Source organism: Giraffa tippelskirchi, chromosome 7 (genome assembly GCF_054371585.1).
Source record: "Giraffa tippelskirchi isolate mGirTip1 chromosome 7, T2T-mGirTip1v1.2.pri, whole genome shotgun sequence".
NCBI lineage: Eukaryota > Metazoa > Chordata > Mammalia > Artiodactyla > Giraffidae > Giraffa > Giraffa tippelskirchi.
This window is the reverse complement of record NC_137281.1, coordinates 143,980,653-144,007,004: the sequence shown is the minus strand read 5'-3', so window position 1 is coordinate 144,007,004 and position 26,352 is coordinate 143,980,653. Positions and strand designations below refer to the sequence as shown.

Genomic DNA, 26,352 nt, shown 5'->3' with positions numbered 1-26,352 from the left:
AAATGTATCGTCTCCCAGTTCTGGAGTCGGGAAGTCCAGGATGCAAGTGTGGGCAGAGCTGGTTCATCCGAGGGCTGTGCGGAGAAGCTGTTTCCGTCTCTCCCCTCACTCCTGCAGGTTTGCTGACAGTCTCTGGTGTGTTTGTCTTGTGGAAGCATCACCCCCACCTCTGCCTTCATCTTCACATGGCACCTTCCTGTGTGTGTGTCCCTGTGTCTACTTTCTCCTCGTTCTAAGGACATAGTGGATGAGGGCCCACCTAAACTAGTTCACCCTAATTAATTACACATCAACAACCTTGTGTCCAAATCAGGTCACATTCTAAGGGCCTGGAGGTTAAGACCACAACATATAAATTTTGGGGGTGACACAACTCAACCCATAACAATTGCTCCGAGCAAGCAGGACTCTGTTGTAATTTTTCATCTCCGGCACCAAGCGAAGACCACCTGTCATGAAGCTGGGGTTTAATTAATGCTTATTAATCAACAATTACATTGAAATGGGCATCATATAATATACATAGCCATTCATATTGCACATATTCATTACATTAAAAAAATTTTTTTATCAGTTTTTTGTGACATATGAAAACTTCATCACAGGCTAGCACCAATCGTAGTATTGGGCATTTTGCAACTACTGCTTTAGAAGAAAGTTCAAGGTTTTTCATCCATTGACATTTGCTTTCAAAAACCACCTTTCTCCTTGTAAGAAGAAGTCTCAGGGAACACTTTAAAAAGCATTAGGTAAATAGATAAACAACCAGGATTGGCTGCCTAGCACAGGGACCTATATTCAGTATCTTGGAATAAATTATAATTGTTGTTCAGTCATTAGATCCTGTCCCACTCTTTGCAACCCCACAGACTGCAGCACACCAGGCTTCCCTGTCCTTCACTTTTTCCCAGAGTTTGCTCAAACTCATGTCCATCGAGTCTGTGACGCCATCCAACCATTTCATCCTCTGTGATCCCCTTCTCCTTCTGCCCTCAATCTCTCATCAAGGTCTTTTCCAATGAGTCGGAAAAGGACAAAAAACAGAACATAGAGACCTATTCAGATACATATATGTATAACCGTATCACTTTGCTGTATACCTGAAATTAACACAACATTGTAAATCAGCTATACTTCAATAAAAAAAACCCAAAACATTAGGCAGTAATCTGAACTGCCCCCTTCTCCTCATTCAACTCTGGCTGTCACTTAAAGAGGACAACCAGTAGAAGGAAAGGTGGTCGTCAACGTGCCTCTCAGGTCGAAAGACCCCCTCCCTCCCTCCTCTCTCCTGTCCCTGCGCTGGCTCCCCAGCTCTCTGGCTGCGGAGTTCAAACTGCTTGCGAATGGCTTCGAAACGGCGCTGATTCTCCCTTCTTAACAGGAGGCTTTTGTGTCATTCTGACTTGAACAGTTTGGAGCAATTAAATCCAGACTCACAGACCGATGATTTTGAACCGGCGATACCCAAGCATCACTGCCTCATTCAGCCCTAAACCAGAGCGGGCCGGGCCCACCTCCCTGGGGTCTTCTTTCCAGGCCAGGCACATAGGCCTGCCCACCTCCATGGGCACGTGGCAACTGCGCCCCACAGCGACCCACAGCGGGAAAGACAGCCAGCCACGGGGAACCCCCTGGTGGGCCTTCTCCTGCCTGCCCCTCCGCCCCCCCACCTCAGACCGCGCTTCCCCGCTTGCTTCCCATGCATTATGAAAAATAATAGGGGGCAGGAGACCGGGCGAGGTTATTACCAACTCATAAATCAACTGGGAAGCTCTGAGGGTTGTGGTGAGGTGTCTGAGCCGGGCTCCCCCCGGTTTGTTATCTCACCCAGGGCCCCCACCATTGATTCATAACCTCATAACCCTCCGCGTCCAAATCCCAAGTCTTCTATCTAATTGTCACCCGCCGAGCACATGATTTGCAAGAGGATGCGGGCGGCGGCAGACGTGGGGGTGGAGGAGAGATTAGTTTTGTCAATCAAAAGCGTCCAGGGCAAGGAGGTGCACACCCGGGATTTAGCTCAACTATCAGCTTATTAAAGGGGAACTGGCTATGCTACACAGATGCACTTCGCACAGGGAGACGGAGGATCTTGGCCTCTGTAGGGGGTAGCCCCTGCTCCCTGAGGGTGGCTGCCTCCCAGGCCCGCCTTCCGCCCCATCCGAAGGCAGAAATGAAAAACAGTCAAGCAGATTTGCAGCTTTGGGGGAGAAGTGAGCTAATGCCAGGTGTCCACTAGCCGCATTGGAAAGAACGTGACAAACGTTCTGAGGACTGCGGCTCCTTCCCAGGAGGGCTGGGGGGGTCCAGGGCTGGAGGGTGTCAGGGCCGGTGCTGTCTACTGATCACCTCATCTGTGCGCCTCTGAACCTGAAATATCATTCGAGAAAATTGAAATTAATCTGAGAGGCTAAGGCTTTCTCGAAGGGAGCAGAAGAGGCAGTCTTTGTGACGCCCAGGTGTGCAGGCTGCAATCACTTTTCCTGGAATCTGATCCGTCTAACCGCACTGTTTGGGAATAATGCTGACGTGCTTCCACAGCACATTCTAAGGCTTAGGTCTGCAAAGTGTTGCTGGACACCTGCCACCACCTTGGGAAGGGCAAGGTGTGCCCAGCAGGGAGTGTGAGCAGACCAGGTTTCAAGCAAGAGTCTGGGATACACAGGTACCTGGGCAAAGACTGAATCCGTGTTGCACTCATTTTAGCTCTGGGGCCCTGGAGCTCTGGCTTCCTGGAACACTGTTGGTTTTTGTCATCATCCTGACTCTGCCCCTTGCTAGCTGATCACCTTGGATGAGTTATTCAACCACCTTGACACCAAGTTTACCCACTTGCAAAATGGGTCCATCACAGAATCTACCCCAGACTGTGTTATGAGTATTTAAATGGAGGTGGGCGCCCCGATCCATGGGTAGTTCTGGTTCCTTTCCGCTTACAGCTGATGCACACCTCCATCTGCCCAGAGTGGAGTCTGGCCTGGAGCTCATCTCCTGGGCAGCGAGCCTTAGGTGGAATCAAGCCTTTCTCCTGGCTCTTCCCCCAGCCTGTGTTGCAGGTCTAGACAGTTCAGAGCTGGCTCTAGCCTCCATCTTTCAAGCTTCTCTGTTTCATTCAGATAAATGAGTCCATCCTTTTAAAAACTGGTCTGGGACCTTCTCCATCAGTAGAAGATCTACTCCCAGTTCAATTTCCAGTTTCTGAGGCAAAACAGAACCCCAAGGAACCCCAACATCTCTCCTCTATCCCAGCTACAGCCAAGCCCGTATCCTGGCGTCTACCAGCAAGGGGGGCCATGAATCCGAATCCTGTGTCTGAGTCTGGGTTCCCCCTTCCAGCAGCTCTGCGACCTTGGGGATGTGCCGTACTCTTGCGAAGCTTCAGTCTCTCTAGGATATGATAAAAGCACCATCTGAGAGGGTGGTATGGGATACTTCCTGTAAAAGCTTCAGCCTTGTGTCCTTCGGCACAGAGGAAATGGTCAGCATGGGCTGACTTCATCATCATCATCATCATCATTATTGCTATTCCTACCGATTGGACCATTCTCCTTCCTTTACCTGCAGTGATTAATAAGATGACTGTGTTCTTAAACAAAAAAGTGCACACGTGGGCTACAAGAGCTGGACTAGAGTGTTGGTGGGGAGCGTTCATGGGCCACAGACAGAGTACGTATGTAATTCCAGCCCACCCAGTTTCAGGAGACAGTTTACAGAGAAGGAAGTGCTTAGCATCAGTGAGAAATAGAAAAGATTAAGGAGGAGAGTATTGGATGTAGAGCCAAGAACAAAGCCATCCAAAGCAATCACACCAACAGTACCATGTGACAGCTAGCATTTATATGCAGGCTTGAACAGCAAGTCTCTGTGAAAGGGAACAGAGTCTTGGAGGGCAAAAGTCACAGCGTGCTCAGGCATCACTTATATGCAAAGCACTGAGCCAGTCACCAGGGCCTGAGAGTCACACGTGAATCACAAAAGAACCAGGCTTAAAGAGCTGCAGGGAGATGATGTCAGACCTGCCGGGGAATGAGCTCATGCTTTCCTGGCATCAGGATGCTGGCCTTTCCCCCCCGATCCGTCCTTCAACCTGGGCCTCCTGGCCACTGCCAGCGGTGCCCTGATCCCTTCCTGCAGTTGACCTCAGGAAGTGATGTGCTGTTGGGTCAGCCTGCATCCCCCACACCTCTGCTGCTGGTCACCATCCCTGATCGCTGCTCAGGGGCCTTCAGCAAGGTGCCCCAAACCCAGAGGGACTCATGTGGGGGACACCACCATTGTTTCCGCTCCCCGTCATCTTTTAGGGAAGGGTGTAGCCTTGGGCTTCTCTGGGATCCGCTGCCATCTTGCCTCCAAGGACTACTCCCCCTTGACTTTCCCCTGAAGGACAGCCTTGAATCCTCAGGGCTGAGAGCGGGGCTGTCTGGGGCAGGGGGCGGTGGGTGTTGATGACCATAAAAACAGAAGCAGTGGCAGGAGTAGGAGCTGGTCAGAGGCCTGTGTGTCCTGACCCTGCTGAGGGCTGGCGAGGGCCCTGGATAACAAGTCGTCAGCAAGAAACAGGGGAACAAGTCCATGGGGAAGCTGGTGGCAGTCAAGCCACACTGCCCACCTTCCCTGCCCCAGTCTTCCCTTCTGAAATCCCTAACTCCTTTTCTGCTTTGGGCATTTAGGTAAGAAAAAACAGTGCGATAATGAGGGGCCTGGGTGCTGTGAAGACGGGGAAAGCAGGTTGGGGAGGAAACCTGGGTTCATTATTGGCCATGTTTTGTCTGAATCAGATGTATGCGGCAGCCATCCAAGTGGCAATGTTGAATCTGCCAGTGGACATAGGAGGCTGAGTTTTCAGGGACAGAGCAAGCCCGGGATTGTATTTGGGTGTCACTGGTGGGTAGAATGTACCCAGGAGTGTACACCAGGAGGGAGGCTGGGTGAGATCACTGGAGGAGAACATGCAGACAGAGAAGAGAGGGCTTTGGAACCAAACGCTGGGCCTGGCAGTGGCATAGCTGGCTGAGGACCCAAGCCTGCCCATCCTCGCTCTGGAATGCCTTCTGTTACCCTGAGCGCCTGGGCTTCTCTCTTATGTGACTTATCCAGTGATGCATCCTCTTCCTTGGGAGACGGCAGGATAAATGAGCTCCAACTCTGGACCCTTCGCCAGCTCCTCCTGGAATCCGCCCTTCCAGCCACCTCCCTTTCCTGCTCAAGTCATGATTCAGGGAAAAATCGACACTCCCCACTATGTCCAGCACCTGACAGCTCTGCCCAGCGCCCAAGCCAAAGAGACAGCTAAGGGTTTCTGTGTTCTCTTCTGATTTATAACTAAGTTTAAAAGCTTGCTTTCTGGCTTTTTGGTCACTAAATTCCCTGAAAGCATCTTTTGGGGGCTCTGGAGCTGGCCTGTGAACACAGCCTGGGAGTGACGTCAAGCTTCACATCCTGCCCGGGGTTACAGACTCTGGGGAGGAATGCCGTCTTTCTAATGGACAAGCCTCATTTCATTTCCATCAGCTCCAGACCAAGAGAAGCTGGCTTTTGTTCAGAGAACAGTTAGGAATGTTTCAAACTGAGAAACCTTGTGCAGTAAGTTCTTGACATACAAATGAGTTCCCTTCCAAGAGTGCATTCATAAGTCCGGTTTGTTCCTAAGTCCAACAAAGTTAGCCTAGATACCCAACTGTACTGTGATAGGCTTATAATACTTTTCACACAAATAATACATAAAAAACAAACACAAAAAATAAAGAAAACATTTTCAAATTAATTTTTACAAGTGTATGGTTGCTTTACAATGTTGTCTTAGTTTCTGGGTTACAGCAAAGTGAATCAGTTATATGTATACATGTATCCCCCCTTTTTTCCATTTCCTTCCCATTTAGGTCACCACAGAGCAGTTCCCTGTACAGTGTGTTCTCATCATTTATCTATTTTATACGTAGTAGTGTATATATCAATCCCAATCTTTCAGTTCTGTACATCTGCATCTCTATTTCTGCTCTGCAAATAAGTTCATCTGTACCATTTTTCTAGATTCCACATATAAGCCAAATTCTACAATGTCTGTTTTTCTCTTTCTGACTTCTTTCACTCTATATGACAGTCTCTAGGTCCATCCATATCTCTGCAAATGGCACAATTTTGTTCTTTTTTTTTTGACTGAGCAATGGTCCATTGTATATATGTACCACATCTTCTTTATCCATTCCTCTGTTGAGGGATACTTAGGTTGCTTCCATGTCCTGGCTATTGTAAAGAGTGCTGCAGTGAACACTGGGATGAGTGCTATCTTTTTGAATTATGGTTTTCTCTGGGTATGTGCCCAGGAGTGGGACTGCTGGGTCATATGGCGGTTCTATTTTTAGTTTTTGAGTATTCTGTTTTTGAGTATACTGTTCTCCACAGTGAACCATTTACATTCCCACCAACAGTGTAGGAAGGTTCCCTTCTCTCCACACCCTTTCCAGCATTTATTGTTTGTAGATTTTTTTGATGATGGCCATTCTGACTGGTGTGAGGTGATACCTCACTATAGTTTTGATTTGCATTTCTCTAACAGTTCGTGATGTTGAGCATCTTTTCATGTTTGTTGGCCATCTGTGTGTCTTCTTTGGAAGAATGTGTATTTAGATCTTCCCCCTATTTTTTGATTGTGTCATTTTTTTTTTTAAATACTGAGCTGCTTGAGCTATTTGTTTATTTTGGAGATTAATCCCTTGTCAGTTGCTTGGTTGGCAACTATTGAGGTTGTATGGCTCAGCATACAGACTGAACTAAAGGCTGGTGTCCGATCAAATAACATGATAAAAGACACTGTTTTATTAAAATATTTTCTCAGCAGTGGTCATAGCCATGCTGTTGGGAGGGTAGTAGATTGAGAGACCTAGACTTGGAGTTCATTAAGGAGAGAGTCGTGTATAATTTTGAGGAATTGGGACTATGTTCAGCTCTACATTCCAGAAAACAAACAAGCAAAATAATAGTGGCTTAAACAAGATAGAAGTATATTTGGTAGAAGAAGTCTAGAGGTGGCTCCATAGGATCCTCAGGAATCTCCACTTTAACATTTCTCTTCCATCCTCCAAGTGCTTGGTTTTCACCCCCAAGATCAACTTATGCTTCAGAATGTGTACTGAAGTACCAGCCATCACATCTCAGCATCAAGCAGCAGGTAGAAGGAAAAGCAGAAAAGCGAAAGAGTGCCTTTCCTAGGTGAGACGCCTCCCATTAAGCACATTTCCTGGAAGCCCCTTTTTCTGTTCACATATTGTGATACACAGAATAATGGCTCCCCAAAGATGTCCATGTCCTAATCTTCAGAACTGTGAATATCTACCTTACATGGCAAAAAGGACTTTGCAGATGAAATTAAGGTCCTCAAGATGGAGAAATTATCCTAGATTATCCGGGCGGGACCAATGTAGTCATAAGGCTCTTTATAAGAGAGAGAGAGGAGTATCAGGGAGAGAAGGTGATGCACTGTCAGAAGCAGAGGTATGGGTGGGCTCGCACATGAGTATGTATTCAAAGGAGTGCTTGGGGAAGGGTAGACGGAAGAGAGAGGGATTGGGGTGGAGAGAGTGCTTGTTAGCTGCTGGCTTTGAAAATAGAGGAAGTGACCATGAGCCAAGGAATGCAGGCAATCGCTAGAAGCTGGAAAGAGTACAGACACCGATTCTCCCCTAGAGTTTCAGAAGGAACATAGTTCTGCTCATACCTTTACTTTTGTAAGACCCACTTCAGGTTCCTGACCTCCAGCACTATAATACATTTCCACTGTATTGTTTTAAGCCACCAAATTTCTATTTGTTGTAGCTGTGATGGGAAATGAATACACACATGATTCAGACAGCAGAATTCAGTGATCTGACAACCTGGGAAATAGTTTTATTCTGAGTTACAGGATGCTCAGCCAAAAGAGGAACCATACTACTGAGTCAGAAAGGAAAAATAGATGTTGGGGTCAGGAACAGCAGACTGCCAGGCAGGACTGTTACACAAATACAAGGGTCTCTACATCTTGCAGAACAGAAAAGTATTCTTCTCAAAACAGAACTGAATCTACATTGAGGAAACATACCTTAGAAGGCAGCATAAATAGCTTTAAAAGATTTGTGGCAACTGATTCAAGTAATGTTTTAGGCAGAACATTCTCTGTTATGCTGAAAGTTACTACCCAGGTGTGTCTGAGCCTGGCTGTGAAGGCCGTAGTGTAAAGCAGAGCTTTGAATTTGAGAGAAGTAACTTGCACGGTTATCAGTAAGACCTTTGGTCTCTAAAATTTCTCTTGGTAAAGTCAGAGAGTAAGCCACTATAGCTTGAAATCAACATTTATATACTGTTTACTATATGCCAGGCATGGTTCCAAGCACTTCACAGATATTAACTCATTTATATGCACAGCAACCTGATGAAGCAGTTACTGTCATTATCCCATTTTACAGATGAAGATAGTGAGGCAAAGAGCGGGTAGGTACTTGCTGAGGTCACATGGTCTGTGAAGTTAGGATTTGAACCAAGGCACTTTGACTCCAGTCATTGCTCAGAGTCAGTCATTTTGCGTGGCTCAGTAGGAGGGCTGGGGAGGAGGGGAGGGCGTAATTAAGGAGACAGGCAGAGCCAGAATCTGCCTGGAATCCAGGAGACCTGGGTTCAATCCCTGGGTTGGGAAGATTCCCTAGAGAAGGGATGGCTACCCACTCCAGTATTCCTGCCTGGAGAATCCCATGGACAGAGGAGCCTGGTGGGCTACAGTCCATCAGGTCGCAAAGAGTTGGACACAACTGAGCAACTAATACTTTCCCTTTCTCTAAATCCTACTTAAGATGCTCTCTTGTCTCCAAAGACTTCTATAGTTGGGCTTTGCTTGGCTTCCTGGACTATCTTATACCAAACTATAAGAAATAGAGCGGCTAGTTCCCAAGCTGCCTGGAAGAAGGAATTAATTTCCAGTTTCAACTTATGATCTGTTCAGAGGCAATTAGGTAACAGAGAAAACAGGCAGAGGGTGGCAAAGTATTTGCATTACAGAAAACCACTTTATCATATCTGACTCAACCTTGTAAACACCTTGCAAACACCCTCTAACCTTGTAAACACCCTCTAGTCTTGTAAACACCTCTTTTGCAGTCAAGCTATGTGTGGTGAATTGGCAGGTGCAAAGCTAAAGAACAGAATGAGATTTTTATTTATTTATTTAGATCCTGGACAGCTTGTGGGATCTCAGTTCCCCAATCAGGGTTTGAACCTGAGCCCCAGCAGTGAAAGCACTGAGTCCTAACCACTGGACCACCAGGGAATTCCTGAGACAGTCACTTATATCCTAATACTTCTATTCCCCAGATGCAGATAAGCCAGGGTGGAATGATGATCAATCATCCTGATTGGATTGGTAAGTGACACTCCCTTTTCCGAGTAACCAACTGGCTCCCATTATATTTGGGTTGCAGTTTTAGAATGTGACTAAATATTTCCTCTGCTTCAAGTGGCTACTCCTAGAAGCCTGGTTCTGGGGTCACATAAATTTCATTAAAGTAAGCAACAATCCAAAATCCAGTAAAGGGAGCACACAGATTATTTCCCAGTATTATGACTCTCACTCACTCGCCCTCCCTGGAGGCAGAGATGCTTTAACCAAAGTGAGACGGAGACATTTCTCCTGTTTTGCCCACCTGGAGAAGGTGGGGGTGGAGAGAAACAAGGACAGTGTGGGGTCCTCAGAGATGCATGATGAAGTTACTGTACAAAGGAAAGACTTTTTAGTCCATATTTCCTGACACAGAATAAAAATGATCAATAGATCTAGGTAAGGCAACGATGTGAGACCTTTCTTCCATTACCCCTACTCTTGGATGCCTTATCTTCTCCATTAGGTTTTCTCTTATGTACTGTAGCCATGACCCCAGCTCAGAGCTGCCCATTTCTTGAGACATGTCTTCCCCCAGGAAGGTGAGAGGCCAGGGGCAAAGCTGTCTCTTTCTCCTTAAATGACATCCCTCACGTCCTTGGACCATGTAGAGTTCTACAGAGCCTGCCGTTGATGAAGACTAGAAAACTAGACTGAGACGAGGCAACTGGAAAATGCCCATCAATATGGCCCAGAACAGGCTCTGGGGAGGAAATTACTCTGTCCCTTATATCTCTGGCTCCTAAGTAAAAGTCAAGGGCAGGGAGGCACGTCCGACTGGCAGAGCCTGGAACACATCATATGTCCTGGCCGCACCCAGCACAGGACAAGAGAATGTCCAATGCTTCCTTTGTCTATAGTTGGGAGTGGTCTTCGCCCCCCCATGACATTCATTATTTGGAGTTTCATAACCAAAGCAAGATATTTTGATGCTGGATAGCCAAGATAAATGACAAACATCCTTTATGCTTCCTCCTCTTTCCATGAATGGGAAAACCTAAGGCCAAGATCAGGGTGAGGTCTTAACGGAAAGAAAGCAGAAAGATTTCCTGGACCACCACCAGCATAAAAGGAGGAAAGGTAGCCCAACTGGGATCAACACTGGAGAACAAGGCAGACATTTGCCTGCAGAGCCCCCCTCCCCCTGCCCCGTGTGAATCACTGAAGGACCTAGAAGTGGTGGCAGGAAACTTTGAAGGCAGTTGGATGGGATTCAAAGTGCTAACATCCGGTAGGGAGAAAGATAGATACAAAGTTCTCTACAGTACCGTGAGAAATGTCACTAGATTGCAGAGAGATTAATTTGGGCCAAAGAGAAGTAAACTTTTGGCCCCACGAAGAATTTGCAATCTATTGGGGAGAGAGTCTTAATAAGTAGGGTCAGATATCGTAATCCAAGCAGCTTGACTCTCTTGAGAGACAAATGAATTTCCAAGGCTACGGGTGCCAACAGCTAAGCAAGTCCCTCACAACATGACCTCAGCTACCTCGGCAGTTTGGTCCACTTCAGCCTATGACTGGACACACTGCTTAACACAGCTGGGTTTCCTGCCTTCAGGCCTTTCCGTGGTTCCCTCCACTTGAAATGCCCAGTGTCCACCTATGAGAGAAGACATCAAGGGGGATTTCTCCAATGACCATTGGAGAAATGGCTTTCTTCCATGAAAGCCCCTAGGATATAAAATCAGAAGAGAGCCCCAGGATTGGTAAGGCCAAGTTCAAGAACAAACCAGTCCCCAGGAAGAGCTAAGAATGTTCAGTGGGGGCCTCCCCTTGACCATCCACTGTTTCCATCATGCCATGAGGACCTGGGAGAGAACAAATCCTGCCAGAGCTCTCTTAGAAACATCATCATTTCAGAGTGAGATAGAGCCTTCCAGAGATAAATAAGTCCCCTCATCTATCCATCCATCCATCCATCCATCCATCCAACTAGCAAATATGTGTTAGATTAGCTGTAACTTGAGCTATTAGAAAAGTTGACACCAGCTACTTTCCCCTCATCCTTACTCAGTGGGTAAAACCCAAGTGCGTTGGGGTCCCATTAATTTTTCAGTTCATCTCCATGTTGATCTGAGTTTCCTCTTCCCTTAATTGGTCCCTGACCCATTCCCCATGCCCATATCTGGAACTTTTGTTCTTTGGCTCCATTGGTGAAAAAAGTTCCTTCATAACCTTCATAGAAGCACAGAAGGGACCCTCTATCTTCTGGTCTACACGGATCATCCCGTTTCCAGTGCCCTTCCTCCTAGTGCCACCTCCCTCCACCACCTAATTTGGGGTTCAGAGGGAAAGTAGGCATCATCTTGCCTGTCATGATATTTCTCCTTTTTCTATGTAAAAATTTCTGATTATCTGAGGCTTATATATACTCCCAGTTTACTGTTCTGGTCTATCATCTCTCTATTTTTGTTAGCTTCTTCTCATTTGTGGAAGACTTTGGTGCCTGGGTCACCATCCCGTTCTCTACCTGAAATCCTGCTATTATCCTTGATGACATCATTATCCATGTGGGAAACCTACTGAAATATGTTGGCTTCTCAATTCCCTGTCCTCTACTCCAATGACCTTCACATTCAAATCATTTTACTCCTTCTGTTTGTAAATTGCACAGAGATTCCAGGTGGGGTCGGAGTTGAATAGGGAGGCTAGGGTTCTGCTCCAGGGCCTCAGAATTTAGAAAATACATTATAATGATTGTTAAAGGTTGTGCAAATACTTAAACACCTTTTTTCTCTTAGGAAATAGCATCTTCTCCAAACACTTTCCAACCTCCTGTCAAGTAGGAGAAGTCCTATCTCTAACAGGTAAGGTTCAGGACTCTTAACAGGCCATACAGAAGGCCAAGCCTACATCTCCAGCCTCTCCCTGCCCACCCCTGCGCCTTTGCACATGCTGGTCCATCAAGACCGCCTTCAGGGCCCAGCCCAGATGTTACTCCCACCCCCACTGCATGTGGTCCCACAGCCCATACACATTTATCTCCATCACACTGCTTGTCACGCTGCACTGCTGCTGCCTGTCCAGGTATCTGTTCCTCACACTATCCACAAGCCACCTGCAGAAATGCCCTGTCTTATTCATCTCTAAATTCCTGTGCCAAGCTCAGTGCCCAACACTGCAGTCACTCAATAAACATTTGTGGAACAAAGTCCAAAGCTAGACAACAAGTAGGGTGGACTCCTGACCTTCATCACCTCTCACTCCATCTCTCACTCCTAGTCTTTGGTGACTTAGCTGAGGGCTGCCCATCCTAGGAGTTGCTCAGGCCCCAAAACTCAGAGTGAGCCCTGAATTCTTGCTTCCTGTCACATTTCACATCCAATCAGACGATCAGACAGGAAATCCATTCAGCCCTACTTTTCAAACACAGAATATGGTCTGAAATCTAGCTTTTCTCACCACCTCCACTGCTCCCACCGAAGACTGAGCCTCTCTCTCTCCTGTCTGATTCCTTGGTGGTCTCCCTGCTTCCACCCTTGATTTCTGATGGTGGAGCCCCATGTAGTGAAAGAATGAAGCTTTAAAAATGTTGTTTGGGACAGATCTGCTCAAAACCCTGAAATGGCCAAAGTCCTCACAATAGCCAACAAGACTACATCATCTGACATCCCTACTCAGAGTCTTGCCTGGGTATCAACAAGGCGAACTCACATCTTTGTTCAGACGGCACCTTATCCTGGCAGATTCTTCGACCACATTTTTTTTTTTTTTTAATACTGTGATGAAAGTCACATAATATAAAACAAACAGTTTTAACCACATTTAAGTGTACAGTTCAGTGCACTAAGTGTATCCACATTGTTGTGCAATGCTAACCATCATCTGTCTCCTGAATTTTTCCCCTTCCTAAACTGAAACCCTGTCCCCATTAAACATTAAGTCCCCAATCCCCCTCCCCAGTGCCTCCACCTCCTGGCCCCTGGCATCTACTAATGTACTTTCTGACTCTATGATTTTGACTATTCTAGGAATCTCGTGTAAGTAAAATCAAACAGTATATGTCTCCATCTAATGTATGTGTACATGCTAAATTGCTTCAGTTGTATCCAACTCTTTGTGACCCCATGGACTGCAGACAACCAGGCTTCTCTGTCCATGGGATTCTCCAGGCAAGAACACTGGAATGGGTTGCCATGCCCTCCTCCGGGGGATCTTCCTGACCCAAGGATTGACCTGTTTCTCTTACATCTTTTGCATTGGCAGGCAGGTTCTTCACCACTAGTGCCACCTGGGAAGTCCCTAATGTATACTGGAATGCATTTTTAAGGCTAACTTAATATATGTCCTACAAACAGATTATATCTTTTCTCCCCCTGCACTATACAGTAGGTTCTAATAGATAACTAATGATCACAATGTAAATACAGCAAACTGCTCCAAATCTGCTCTCCTGATTCTTTTTCTCTGTTTTACCTTTTAAACTTTCAGAAGCATTTATCCCTTTTCACATACTAAATGCTACTTATTTATTATGCTTATTATCTAGTTTGTCCCCCCCCCACCCGCACTGAAATATAAGCCTCATAGGGGCAAGGATCTTCATCACTTTCATTTGCTGATACTCCCAAGCACCTGGAAAAGAATATCTGGCACATCATGCTGCTGCTAAGTCGCTTCAGTCGTGTCTGACTCTGTGCGACCCCAGAGACGGCAGCCCACCAGGCTCTCCCGTCCCTGGGATTCTCCAGGCAAGAACACTGGAGTGGGTTGCCATTTCCTTCTCCAGTGCATGAAAGTGAAAAGTGAAAGTGAAGTCGCTCAGTCATGTCCGACTCTTCGCAACCCCATGGACTGCAGCCTACCAGGCTCTTCTGTCCATGCACATCATAGGCACTTAATAAATATGAATATGTTTTTCACACAGAATTAACTTTAAAAGTGATTCAGTTCTCGACATATCTGCCTTTTATTGCTGTCTAACAAAATGCTCTCAAAGTGAATGGCTTAAAATAATTATTTATTTTGCTCAAAAATCTGCAATGTGGGCAGAGTTTGATGAGTTCAACTTACTTTGCACATTGCAGCCTCAGCTGAGGTGGCTTTACTAGGGGCACGTTTCAAGTGGAAACTGAATAATGGCTGCAAGCTAGCTGTTTCTGATGGCTGGGGGTTCAACCAAGGGTGTAAGCTGAGGGCTTCAGTTCCTTTCCATGTGGGCCTCTCCATGGGCTGTGTGGGCTTCCTTACGGCATGGTGACTGCACTCCAAGAGCAAACACCCCATGACAACGAGGCAGAGGTGCATGCCATTTTTATGACTTAGCCTTGGCTAACATGAGCACCATGTTAAACTCTGTTGGCTCCATCTTTGGGGATGGAGTGGTACCAAAGTTCTAGAAGATCATATGGGATCAAAGATATTACTCCAGACATCTTTAGAAATACAACCTGGCACACAAAGATAGGCCCAAAGCCTTGCTGGCTCATGACAAGCATATAGAAAGGACAGTTAAGCATGACTTAAGCCAATCACAAGCCTTTAGAAACACAACTGGATAGACTGAGAGATGTTGAGAAAGCTTATTATGCCAAATTCAAGTAGACAGAGCAAGGGATTTGGACTAAAAGCATGTTTAAATCCAAGTTTCACCATTACTGTTTAAAACCTTGAGAAAGTCATGGAACATCCCTGAGCCTCAACTTCCCCATCTGTAAAATGGGAATATTAAATTTTTCTAGTCTGCTTGACACTAATGATATAATAGGCATACACTTGAGTAAGTGTTCCCAAAACTACAAAATACTTCACTCTATACCTTTGGAGGCCAACAGCAGTCTAGTGATCATTTGAATTTTTGTTCTGGAGCAATCAACAGACCATACAGGAGGAAGCACTTACTGAGCTGTGGGTGCAGCACCCTGGACTTCATTCATCGACTGTGTGATATTAAATAGCCATCTAAGTTTTCAGAGTCTCAGTTCTGTCATGTGGAGGGATAAGGCTGGGCTTCCCTGGCGGCACAGATGGTAAAGAATCTGCCTGCAATGCAGGAGACCTGGGTTCTATGCCTGGGTCGGGAAGATTCCCTGGAGAAGGGAATGGCTACCCACCCCAGTATTCTTGCCTGGAGAATCCCATGGACAGAGGAGCCTGGTGGGCTACAGTCCAAGGGGTCACAAAGAGTCAGACATGACTGAGTAACTTTCACTCACTCACTCACTTAGGGATAAGGCTAATTGCCTTGCTTAACCCTGAGAATTATGGTGAGGACTTGATATAGCTTAACTCAAAGGCTTATGGTAAGGGCTCAGTAGTACAGGTTATATCACTTGGTAATAATTATATTGTTATCTAAGCAGCCTTAATTTTTTATTTTAGGTAAAGTGAAAGTGAAGTCGCTCAGTCGTGTCTGACTCTTTGCAACCCTATGGACTGTAGCCCACCAGGCTCCTCCATCCATGGGATTTTCAAGGCAAGTACTGGAGTGGGTTGCCACTTCCTTCTAAAGAGGATCTTCCTGACCCAGGGATCAAACCCGGGTCTCCTGCATTGTAGGCAGATGCTTTACCGTCTGGGCCACTGGGGAAGTCTTGCAAATACAAAAGTGAAATATTTTATTTCAATAAAAACCTTAGAAAATCCAGCTAAGCATAAGGAAGAAAATAAAAATCATGCATAAAATTTCCCTCTTAGATTCTCCCTCTGTTATCTCTTTCTAAAAATAAATTTTTCTAGTTTTTTTTTTTTTTTTTAATAAATTTATTTATTTTAGTTGGGGGCCAATCACTTCACAACATTGCAATAGTTTTTGCCATACATTGACATGAATCAGCCATGGGTTTACATGTGTTCCCCCTCCTGGACCCCCCACCCACCTCCCTCCCCATCCCATCCTTCTGGATCATCCCATTGCCCCGGCCCTGAGCCCTTGTCTCATGCATCGAACATGGAATGGTGTTCTGTTTCAAATATGATAATATACATGTTTCAATGCTATTCTCCCAGAACGTCCCACCCTCACCTTCTCCCTCAGAGTCCATATCTAGTTTTATATTATATCTAGCTCCCTTCAAAGAAATAGTTGTCCACTTTTGGGGGGCGGGCAACTATAAGCAATAAAGCAGTAAACAGTAGCAACTTTTCATACCGCCTATGATTTCCTTAAGACAAATCTCTACAAGTGAAATTTCTGGATTACTTTCAAGGCTTCAGACTCTACGACACAACTGGCCTTCAGGAGACACTGAACACAATTCTCCTCTCTCTGGAAGTGCACACTCGTGCCCATTTCCCTAACCCTAGCCAGCATTCTTGTTTATCACTGCCAACCTGATTGGGAGAAATGATAGCCCATTTCAGACAATTACTCCTTTTTTAAAAGTGAAATTTCAATGTTTCTAATACATTTATTGACCATATGTATTTCTTCTGTTGGGATACCTATCTTTTTATATCTATTAATAGGAACTCATTAAGTATTAAGGATATAACATTTTATCTGAACATTTTGTGCTACACACTTTTCCTTCCTACAATTTGTCATTTACATTTAAGGTGCCTCTAGAGGTACAGCTTTTAAATATTTTATGTTCAAATATATCAACTCTTTCTTTGATGGTTTCTGCATTTGTTGATGTGCTTGTGATATTGTCAAGACTTTTTGACAAAGAACTTTTATAAGTTTTTGTTGAATTCATTAACTCACGCACTCAACAAATACTTACTAGATGCTTCCTCATGCCAGGCATTGTTCTAAGCACTGAAGCATCATCTAAAGCATAGGACTGAACTCAGAATGAAAACATCTGTCAGAGAAGGGTTTATGAACTGAAATAAAACCCCCAACACACCCGACTCTGTTCAAAGACCAACTGCACAGAATGTATTGACTCTGAGCAGAGATTATAGTGATGCTTCCCAGAACTCCGGTTCCTGGCTCTCAGGGCATTTTGTGATGAGTAACCTCTATATAGGCATCCCTGGTGGCTCAGTGGTAAAGAATCCACTTGCAATGCAGGAGACACAGGTTCAATTTCTGGGTCTGGAAGATCTCCTGGTGAAGGAAATGGCAATCCACTCTAGTACACTTGCCTGGGAAAACCCATGGACAGAGGAGCCCAGCTGGCCACTTCTCATGGACTTGCAAGAGTCAGATATGACTTAGTGACTAAACAACAACATCTATGTAAGCAAGATGATGCTAGAGAGATAGGTATGTGAACATCTGCGAATGAGAGGCTTGAAATGACACCAAAGAAAACATTTGTTCCACATCAAGGAATAATTACCTATGATATAATTTTTCATTTCACTAGTAAGTTGTTAAGGCAGATATTATCTACGCCCTAGGACTCGTTGTCAAAGCCCTCTGAATCACAGAATCTCAACAAGGCAAGAACTACCTTTCCTTTGAAGGTTTTTACTGCAAAAGTCCTATAAATAGCATCTCAGGATTACTGCCCATTGGCTGGACCTCGTCAACTCAAGAAAAGTCACAAGGTCCTCAGTTTGCCATCTCAAAACTGAGCAAGACTCAGACTATTTATTTGTTACGCTTTACTTCTTTCTATCTCATAATTTTTTTTTGGAAGCAAAACATCATAAATCCTCAGAAAACTCACCCCCAAATTAGTGCCCTGGAGGAAATGTGGAAGGGCTTGAGCCCATAGTACTTGGGACATTCTAGCAAAGACGGTATAGGACAGACCTCTCAATCTGACTTCGTGGGGGATAAACAGGCTTGTCTAGGTATAGACAAAGTGCCAGGCCCTACCAGGAAAAGCCCCAAGCAGACAGCAACCCAAGAAGACCTCCCACCTTTATCTACAGGAACCAACTCATGCCTGAAATGCCATCTGTATGGCCTCATCGCCTGAATAAATGTCCCCAGGAGACTGGAAGCCACTTGAAGTCAGGGACAGGTTCTACTTTTGCTCATCATAAGACCAGCCCAGCACCGAGTGAATGAGTGGATAGGAATGAAGCTTTCCACTGGTCTATGGATTCCTAGGAGAGAGAAGCAGTGCCCTACTCCTGACTTGTGTGAGATCATGGATTTTGCCATGAAAAAACTGCTGTTATTTCTATCTCATATTATGTCTTAGAATTAGGGGCCAGCCATTCACTCTTGAGAGGAGAAAGTCAGCCTGAGGCCATTCAGCATATGCATGAGACACAGGCAAATATTACATGGATGCAACATGGGTGGAAAAGCAAAGGCCCTGTAAATGAGACTGATTCCTGCCTCTTTTACAATCTGGTCTATACCAGCCCTGACACTAATGGTTGCTTAAAGAATCCTTCCAAAGTTGTCTTTCTCACTTAAAACATGGCTGAAGGATCACCTTCTGGAGGCCAGACGTTTGAAATCAGAGTTTTGGCAGAGTTGGTTCTTTCTAGAGGCTGGGAGGGAAAAATCTGTTCCATGCCTCCCTCCTGGCTTCTGGCGGTTTCTGGCAACCTTTGGTGTTCCTTGGCTTGTAGCTGCACCCCTCCAACTCTTACCTGCGTCTGTCCCCACATCGGCCTTTCTCCCAATCCGCTTCATAGTCTGCATAAGTGACTCCACTGCATCTGACCTCCTGCACTTTGCTGCTGTTGTTCAGTCACTCAGTCGTGTCCGACTCTTTGCGACCCCATGGACTGCAGCATGCCAGGCTCCTCTGTCCTCCACTATAGCCCAGAGTTTGCTCAAACTCACATCCATTGAGTTATTTTACTCCTTTATTATAATATATAATAAAGATATGTGTCTTTTATATTACGTATTTATTTACTTGACAAATCAGATACAATGTTGCATATTACCATTACAGTGACATAAGAATTTCATTCTAATTTAACCCTTGACATGACTGCAAGGTCCACAGGGAGCGTTATTCTCAAATTTCCAGATGAGGAAACTGGAGCCCCAGCTTTCAGGTAGTGCCATGGCCTCTAAGGTAGGAGGCAGTGGGAGTTGTAGGTAGGGGACAGGCAATCGGGGTGTACTGTCCACAGAGAATGTAAGAACAGTGAAGAATATCAGTGATGAATACCCTCTCCCCTTGGGACCCCTCTGATGTGGGAATAGAACCCAGCCTTGGAGTTTCAGCTCCAGTGCTTTTCTTTCTCCACCGTGGCCCCTCAGAGGTCAGGGCAAGGCGTTTTTAGATGCATCTGGAGGGGCGCATCCCACACATTCAGGTCACAGTCAGGAGAAACTATAAATCCTTTCTCACCCCACCTCTGGAGGGGTGGCCTTCCTACCACCCCTTCACAGAGGCCAAGAAGGACCTGAGTCAGAGGCTTTTCTAAAATGAGATAACTGGGAGTGAGGGTTGGGACAGGCATCATAGCCAAAAGACAAGCTCCCACGTTACAGGTCCCTGATTATTCCTGAAGGGCTGCTGATCCGAAAAAGGCAGCTGTGGTCTCACCCTCCTGGCCCTTGCCACCAGCACATGCTGCAATTTGCTGTCTCCTCTTTTACTGCTCAAAGTATGTGCTTCTATCAGGTTTGTAGCCCTTACAGTTTAGTTATTGGTGAGTTTAAGGGGATGAAATCTATAGATTAAAAAAAAAAGCCGGAGGGTCAGCTTGGGGTCAGAAGGCATCATACTATAACTGGGAATTCTGAATTTTGGTGACAGTACTTCTCCATTCTGGCTGCAAGACATTTCTGTGCAGCCTTTGTTTTAGTTTAAAATACAAAGATTACGTGTTCCATACTTCTTCTTACCAGGTAAACCTCACCCCATCCCCACCCCAGGATGTCTCCCACGCCATCCTGCCACGCCTCATCTCTGCACTGATCTTCCCTCCATCCAACCAATTCATCCCTCTCTCCAATCCCATCCCTTCCACTCACCCCGCACTTTCAAATCATGGGAATTATTCCAATCAATCCACGTGGCTCTCTGTTTTTGTTCCTGGTTTGACAGGGGAAAAAAAAAGAAATCTCCAAATTTTAAGACAGAATATCAGCACAATAAAATCTACCTGCACTCATATTTTTTATACAAACTGCCTGTTGATTCAAAGCAGAAGTTATTTGGGGCTAAACTGGGGTCCCTGCTTGAGGTCAGCATTTCTTCCCACCTTGTTGTTGTTCAGTCACTCAGTTGTGTCTGACTCTTTCCAACCCCATGAGAACGCTAGGCTTCCCTGTCCTTCACCATCTCCTGGAGCTTGCTCAAACTCACGCCCATTGAGTCAGAGATGTCATCCAATCATCTAGCCCTCTGTCATCCCCTTCTCCTCCTATCTTCAGTTTTGCCCAGCATCAGGGTCTTTTCTAATGAGTCAACTCTTTGCATCAGGTTGCCAAAATATTGGAGCTTCAGCATCAGTCCTTCCGATGAATATTCAGGACTGATTTCCTTTAGGAATGACAGGTTTGGTCTCCTTGCAGTCCAAGGGACTCCCAAGAGTCTTCTCCAACACCACAGTTCAAAACCATCAATTCTTCGGCACTTAGTCTTCTTTATGGTCCAAATCTCACATCCATACATGACTACTGGAAAAACCATAGCTTTGACTAGACGGACCTTTGTCAGCAAAGTAATGTCTCTGCTTTTTAATATGCTGTCTAGGTTGCTCATAGCTTTTCTTCCAAGAAGCAAGCGTCTGTTAATTTCATGGCTGCAGTCACCATCTGCAGTAATTTTGGAGCCCAAGAAAATAAAGTCTCTCACTGTTTCCCCATCTAATTGCCATGAAGTGATGGGACTGGATGCCATGATGTTAGTTTTTTGAATGTTGAGTTTTAAACCAGATTTTTCACTCTCCTCTTTCACTTTCATCAAGAGGCTCTTTAGGTCCTCTTCACTTTCTGCCATAAGGGTGGTGTCATCCGCATATCTGAGGTTATTGATATTTCTCTCAGTAATCTTGATTCCAGCTTGTGATTCATCCAGCTCGGCATTCCGTATGATGTACTCTGCATGTAAGTTATATAAGCAGAGTGACAATATACAGCCTTGACGTACTCCTTTCACAATTTTGAATCAGTCCATTGTTCCATGTCCAGTTCTAACTGTTGCTTCTTGACCTGCATACAGGTTTCTCAGGAGGCAGATAAGATGGTCTGGTATTCTCATCTCTTTAAGATTTTTCCACAATTTGTTGTGATCCACACAGTCAAAGGTTTTAGTGTAATCAATGGAGCATAAGTAGATGTTTTTCTGGAATTCTCTTGCTTTTTCTATGATCCAACAGATGTTGGCTATTTGATCTCTGGTTCCTCTGCCTTTTCTAAATCCAGCTTGAACTTCTGGAAGTTCTCTGTTCAGGTGCTGTTGAAGCCTAGCTGGGAGGATTTTGAGCACTGAGTTCTCCATTACTCCTGAGGCGCAATGTTTATTATGACCACACAGGGGCAATGTTGCTCTTGAAAGCCGCAACACCAGCAGGCTGTCTTCAGTTAGGAAAAAAATGCTAGGATCTGGGATTGTAAAATTGATTTTCTTTCTTTTAAATTAATAATCATTGGTGTTCTGAATAACTTCTTAATTTCTTACTTTCAGAGGTAAAGATCTGAAATCTGTTTGATGTCATTTATAGTATTTTCCAGAGGCAAATAATGAAGGCCAAGGGAAACCTTGGTTACAGTGAAAAGTCGCTTGTGAAGGTTTTTCATCAGTTTAAAAGTGTTCCTGGACTTGCTGGTTGTGTGGATTAAATTAACATGCTAATTGTGCCGGTTCAAAAGATAAAAGGGGAAAAAAATGAGTGGGCCGGAAGGAAAAATTGTAGATTTATTAAGGGACAGTGGGAGGGGGAAGCCAAATGAACTGAAGCACACAGGAACTAAATGGTACACCGGGCCTCGTAAATTATGCATCAGTGATGACTGGTTATTAAAGAAGGGTAATTAAGCCAGTGGTTTCAGTGGCTTGGAGGCCCAGCTTCTTCAAAGGGTCTGCAGCAAACCTCGAGTCCTCAGATCTTCAGTTTCTCGCAGTATATGTGGTGCTGATCCTCGTCTGCGGCACTGGGCAGTGTTTGGCTAAGACTAACTCCAAACACAGGCCATGTAACTGGAGACCGTCAGAGAAAACAGATTATTAGAAAGTGAAGCTTCTCTGGCCTTGTGAGGTCCTGGTTACCCACATGTTTGCACTGGGTGAAGAATACAAAGAAAATCTGGGGCAAGCTCAAGATTGGAGACTTGAGTTCTGCCAGTAAGTAATTACTGCATTGTTCCAGGCACTTGGCCAAGTCTTGGGTCCATCGTCCGTATACTGAGGCATTTGGCTGACTTCTGCATCTATTCTGATTCTGACCAGTACTCCTCCTCCTCCCACCTGGCCTCACCCTTGTGTTGAAGATAATGACAGCAGTGACTTTCCATGGATGCTGTGAGGATAAAACCAGCAAGTACTTGTAATGTACTTGAAAAAGTGCCCCATGTAAAGCAAGCTGTCAATAAATGCTAGCTTTGAATAGTATCCTTATTATTACTAATTACAAATACAGACACCCTAGGACTTCTTGCCAATTAGCAGTATCTCTCTTTCATGGTAAGGAAAAGAATGCTTGTGTTTATCCCTATGCTGGCTCATCTCTCCAGCCAGCTCCAATGGCATCCACTGCAGTGGGCTGGGAAGTGTAACCCCAGCAACTCGCTCCCTGGGTGGGCTCCAGCTTCACGTCTTCAGAGAGAACCTCTGTTTGGCAAAAGCCTTGAGTGCATGGAAAACAGATTAACTCACCATCATTCCAGCCTGTCACCACCCATTTGCTAAATTGCACAATTTGATAATAGCGAGGGTCCCCCCTGCCGCCACTGCCTACCCCTCCCAGGCCAAGCTGAGGCGCCAACCTGGGTGCTTATCTATGTAGAGTTGTGGCTGCCATTCATCCGACCGCTTGTGACAGGCATCCTCTCAGCAGATTTGTGCTTTTATCTGCTGAGGTTCAAGGACAAAAGAAGACAGTGACAGGGATGAAGAGGGGTGAGGAAGAACAGCAACCCAGCAGAATAAGTGTGCTTCGAGTTGTCTTCTGAGAAGGGAGGTCTGCAGGTTCTCTCAGCTGTGGGTATGCCTCCCTGTCCTTGAGCCTGCTCAGTCTGCATCCTGGCTGCACTATTATTATAGACAAAAATAAAACTAAAAACCATTTTCTTATCTTTCTGTTGTTGTTGTTCAGTTGCCAAGTCATGTCCGACCCTTTGCAACCCCATGAACTGCAGTGAGCCAGATTTCCCCGTCCTGCACTATCTCCGTCTGCTCAAACTCATATCCATTGAGTCAGTGATGCCATCCAACCATCTCATCCTCTGTCATCCCCTTCTCCTCCTGCCCTCAATCTTTCCCAGCATCAGGGTCTTTTCTAATGAGTTGGCTCTTTGCATCAGGTAGCCAAAGTATTGGAGCTTCAGCTGCAGCATCAGTCCTTCCAGTGGATATTCAGGGTTGATTGCCCTTCAGGATTGACTGGTTTGATCTCTTTGCTGTCCAAGGAACTCTCAAGAATCTTCTCTAGCACCACAGTTCAAAAGCATCAATTCTTCAGCACTCAACCTTTTTAAGGTCCAACTCTCACATTTGTACATGACTACTGGAAAAACCACAGCTTTGACTAGATGGACCTTTGTCGGCAAAGTGATGTCTCTGCTTTTTAATATGCTCTCTAGGTTTGCCATAGCTTTTCTTTCAAAAGATATCTTTCTGACCCTTCTCTAATTTCCTTCTCCCTTTCTTCCAAATTCAATTTCCAGACAGAGAAGTTTCTTTTCAGTTTAGACACTGGCACTAAACAGTGGAGTTCTGTAGGCTAGGGGATGTCTGTCCCCTGGATGACTCCCACACTGCCTGGATTCCAGGAAAAGGGCTTCTGCAGAGACGTTGGGGTGGGGGGGGTGGGGGGCATGGAGGGAAGGAGGGAGATCAGTGAAGCAGGGGCAGCCTGCAAGCTCTTGTACCTCCTCCTGGCTACCCTAGAACCACCACCACGTTCAATTGAAAGCACAGCCTTAGATCTGCTGATCAAAAACCCAAGTAAAACAGGACATAAAAGAATGCAGTCCATTTGCTTCTTATTACTGGAGATTGAGGTCCAAAGAGGTGAGGATTAGTAACAGCACCAGTGCAGCTCCACTGATGTGCCAGGCACCATTCCACATGCTTGACACAGATAACTCATTTAAGCTTCATAACAACCCCTGTGAGGTACTATCATATGTGTATATCATGTACATTTCATGGGCGAGGAAACTGCAGTACAGATTTGCGAAGCCATTTGTCCAAGTTCATCTGGCTAATGAGTGGCAGCACTAGGATTTGAACCCAGAACCAGCTCCACAGTTCATACGTTCCACTGAGTGATCCTGTCTCCCCAGGAGTGATTTATTTGCAGTAGCAGTGTTAATAAATAGAGTGCCAGAGCATCTAGAAGTCTCCAAATTCAGACTCCCTACAGATTGAAAAAAGCAAATAAACCTAAGATCTGTAGCCTGACTTTCTGCCCCTTCCTAGCCTAATGCCAAACCGTCCTTCCAGGCTGGACTCCTGCCTTTTCCCAGAGGCACTGAAGCTTGGTCAGCTGTTGGCTGAAGGAGGGAGTGGATATGAATAAATAAATAGAGGAACTGAAGGACTGAACCTTCCCAGGCTTACCGGCTGGGATGTCTTTCCATGAATCGGAAAAAAATTGTTTAATAATGTCATAATCAATATCTCAATAAATCTTTGCAGTTTCTTCAGAGCCTGGTGCTTATCACACAATTCAGCTGGCAGGGAGCATTCCTGAAATCAGAACACTGGCTGCTGCAATCCATTTCTTCCCTTTATGTGGATGTCACAATCAGCATGCAATGCTGATCCATGCCTGAAGGCTTAAGTTCTTTTGCCTGTTCATAAGCAGCAGTAAAGATACAAAGATGGGCACAAGAAAGGACAGAAATGGTATGGGCCTAACAGGAGCAGAATATACTAAGAAGAGGTGGCAAGAATACACAGAAGAACTATACGAAAAAGATCTTCATGACCCAGATAACCACGATGATGTGATCACTCACCTAGAGCCAGACATCCTGGAATGTGAAGTCAAGTGGGCCTTAAGAAGCATCACTATGAACAAAGCTAGTGGAGGGATGGAATTCCTGTTGAGCTATTTCAAATCGTAAAAGATGATCTGTGAAAGTGCTGCACTCAACATGCCAGCAAATTTGGAAAACTCAGCAGTGGCCACAAGACTGGAAAAGGTCAGTTTTCATTCCAATCCCAAAGAAAGGCAATGCCAAAGAATGTTCAAACTATCACACAATTGCAGTCATCTCACATGCTAGCAAAGTAACGCTAAAAATCATCCAAGCCAGGCTTCAACAGTACGTGAACCAAGAAATTCCAGATGTTCAACCTGGATTTAGAAAAGGCAGAGGAACCAGAGATCAAATTGCCGACATCCATTGGATCATCGAAAAAGCAAGAGAGTTCCAGAAAAACATCTACTTCTGCTTTATTAACTAAGCCAAAGCCTTTGACTGTGTGGATCACAACAAACTGTGGACAATTCTTAAAGAGATTGGAATACCAGACCACCTGACCTGCCTCCTGAGAAATCTGTATGCAGGTCAAGAAGCAACAGTTAGAACTGGACATGGAACAACAGACTGGTTCCAAATCTGGAAAGGAGTACATCAAAGCTGTATATTGTCCCCCTGCTTATTTAACTTATATTCAGAGTACATCATATGAAATGTCGGGCTGGATGAAGCACAAGCTGGAATCAAGATTACCAGGAGAAATATCAAAAACCTTAGATATGCAGATGACACCACCCTTATGGCAGAAAGTTAAGAATTAAAGAGCCTCTTGATGAAAGTGAAAGAGGAGAGTGAAAAAGTTGGCTTAAAGCTCAACATTCAGAAAACTAAGATCATGGCATCCGGTTCCATCACTTCATGGCAAATAGATGGGGAAACAATGGAAACAGTGACAGACTTTACTTTTTGGGCTCCAAAATCACTGCAGATGGTGATTGCAGCCATGAAATTAAAAGATGCTTGCTTCTTGGAA

General features: G+C 45.2%; 1 protein-coding gene and 1 non-coding gene across 9 annotated transcripts in view; both read right to left on the bottom strand.

Annotated features, from left to right (window-relative positions):
- RGS6 (regulator of G protein signaling 6) overlaps nt 1–26,352 on the bottom strand; it is a 588,674-nt gene that overhangs the window by 109,621 nt on the left and 452,701 nt on the right. The gene's annotated exons all lie outside the window — the stretch shown is intronic.
- TRNAE-UUC (transfer RNA glutamic acid (anticodon UUC)) lies at nt 9,227–9,298 on the bottom strand. The gene has a single exon. It is a non-coding gene; the product is annotated as a tRNA-Glu (tRNA).